Source organism: Crocuta crocuta, unplaced genomic scaffold (assembly GCF_008692635.1).
Source record: "Crocuta crocuta isolate KB4526 unplaced genomic scaffold, BGI_CrCroc_1.0 scaffold241, whole genome shotgun sequence".
Taxonomy (NCBI): domain Eukaryota; kingdom Metazoa; phylum Chordata; class Mammalia; order Carnivora; family Hyaenidae; genus Crocuta; species Crocuta crocuta.
Window position 1 is genome coordinate 3335884 of NW_027527807.1, and position 2595 is coordinate 3338478.

The 2595-nt window shown below is 48.2% G+C and overlaps 1 protein-coding gene across 1 annotated transcript in view; it reads right to left on the reverse strand.

Moving 5' to 3' along the window:
- Positions 1-2595, reverse strand: part of FHL1 (four and a half LIM domains 1) — a 37025-nt gene that overhangs the window by 32148 nt on the left and 2282 nt on the right. The gene's annotated exons all lie outside the window — the stretch shown is intronic.

Genomic DNA, 2595 nt, shown 5'->3' on the forward strand with positions numbered 1-2595 from the left:
TAACAAAAATGTGGCCAAGTGGGATAACTTCAAGTTCTTGAAAACAAAGTTTTTATCATTTAAAAAACCAAAATATTCTCATGTGAAAACTGCAAAGTCCATTTTCCTAAACCGTTCAATTGCATGTCAGCAAACTTCCAAACCAGAGTACGAAACACACGATTTACATTTGCTTTCACTTTGGGGGCATCTGGGCTCCAGGCACTGCCCGTCTACTCCATTACTTGCCCATGCCTGTCTGCGGGGACCAGCATCACAGGCTCAGAGACCAGACTGGAGACAGGGACTTTGGACTGCACCCCTGAACCCATCCGGGCCTACTCAATACTGGGCGATTTAATTTAAAAAGGAAAATCGGCTTTGTTTCTCCATCTGCAAAAAGGAAAATCGTCTAGGGAGGTCCCCTAGTTGAAGAAGATCAAGATGAAAACGGAGGATTCTTTTTCTTTTGCTTGAGCCTACGTCCCTGGCCTAACACGTAGTGGGGCTGAATGAATGAATACATCAGTAAGAAAAATGAAGAAAGATGACAAGACACAACCGCGTTGTGACTGTGGAATGGTTTCACGTCAATCCTATCGATTTCTGTCACAGTCCAACAGAATTTAACAGATTTGATCAAGTCACCCGAGAAACTCAATGCTCTAAAGGGAAACCCAAGTGGGGCGCCTGGGTGGCTCAGTCGGTTAAACGTCTGACTTTTGGCTTCGGCTCAGGTCATAATCTCACAGTTTGCGAGTTCGGGCCCCACATCGGGCTCCGCATTGACAGCACAGAGCCTGCCTGGGATTCTTGCTCTCCCTCGCTCTCTGCCCCTCCTCTGTTCTGTCTCTCAAAAGAAATAAACTTAAAAACCTTTTAAAGGAAACCCAAAGATGCTAAGCTTGGGTCAAATAAAAGATGTCACTGGGGTGGTTTAATATCTCAAAACCACTTCAAATACGTATTCAAAAACCTTCCATTAAAATGTTTCATTTTAAGAACACACATAGCTTCCATCAAAGTTTTCTCCCGATGAAGCGTACCAAAGTTGTAGATGGCTAAGGGCAAACCACCTAGCCAGCATTTTCAACCACATTGACAGGCCAGCCCCTCGGTGGACCTCGTTACACAATCTAGTCTCTACTGCTGTGGGGAAATACAGGCAAGCTGCCCTCGGGTTCCTCAGAGGATGATGAGAGTCACAGTTCTGCTCCGGTGGGGGAAGACCTAAGATTTTATTTGAAGACAGGTTTCTATCATTAAAAAAAATAAAAATCTCTGTGGCACCTGGGAGGCTCAGTTGGTTAAGCATCCGACTTCAGCTCAGGTCATGACCTCACAATTCGTGGGTTCGAGCCCCGTGTCAGGCTCTGTGCCGAACGCTTGCTCAGAGCCTGGAGCCTGCTTCGGATGCTGTGTCTCCTTCTCTCTCTCTGCCCCTCCCCTGCTCACACTCTGTCTCACTGTCTCAAAAATAAATAACTGTAAAAAAAAATTTCTTTTTTTTTAAAGTCTGAAAACAACCACTTTAGGTAAAGGCCATGAATGACAGCAGCGCAGGGCTTCCCCCAAGCTGGCCGAGCAGATCGCTCGCAGCTGAGAGCCTGTGGAGGCTTTGGTGTCCGGGCCGGTTTGAACCCCAGGCCCTGGGAAGACCTTCCAGCTTCCACGCCATCAAGGAAACTGACAAAATTCAGATCAAACACTTCTCCAAGTCTGTCTTATTTTGGTTTTTTATTCTTTAAGGTAGAACTGTATGTATTTTAATATGTATGAAGCAACCGGAGACAACTTTGGCCAGCTCCGTGACCATCTGCCCTAACAGAAAACAACGACCCTCACCGAATGTGAGACTGAGCACGAAAGCAGGGGTTGGGGCGGGGGGGGCATAAACAAACATGCAGCAAGCTTTTGACGGAGAGAAGTGCGAATCTGGAGTGGTCTGCTTCGGGCAAATGTCACCTCCTCTCCCAAAAACGTGTGCAGGGCAGGGCACAGAAAGCCCCAAGACTGGGGCCCCTTACACCGTGCCTGGACGAACCAAGTTTGAGATCTGCAAAGTGAAGTGTCCCGTCTCTCAAGGAGAGCACTGCGTAACCCTCAATCATCATCACAGCGCGTACATAAACCCTGTGGCTAAATGAAGCCCGAGGCCGCCTGTCCACACCGTCCGCTAAACGAAAGGGTTTCTCCATCTGGCTGTTCACACCGGCGCCGCTGTGCCCTGAACATCGATTCTGATCTGAAACCAATATGCTGGCCCTCGATGGCATAACCCAACGGAAGCTCTCCCTGGAGCTCCTACCCCAGATCTTGCACAAAGATCCCTGACAGCTGATTGGATCAGCCCCACCTTCCCCCCGCTGGCCTCCTCTCCTCGCTCGATGCCAGGACTGCTCGGCGTGGCTTTCCTGCTCCCTACTGTTCACGCCGGGGCATGAACACATCTGTATTTTCAGGCAGGCCTTCTAACAGTTCTGTTGTGCTTGGCACATTCACTGTTCATGCCCCCCAATTAAAAGCACATGAGATTTGTTTTTCCCCTTGAAAAGACATTTTCCCCTTGAAAGCTGATATTTAGGATAAGCAGAGAGATTTGTTGGGTCAACTAAA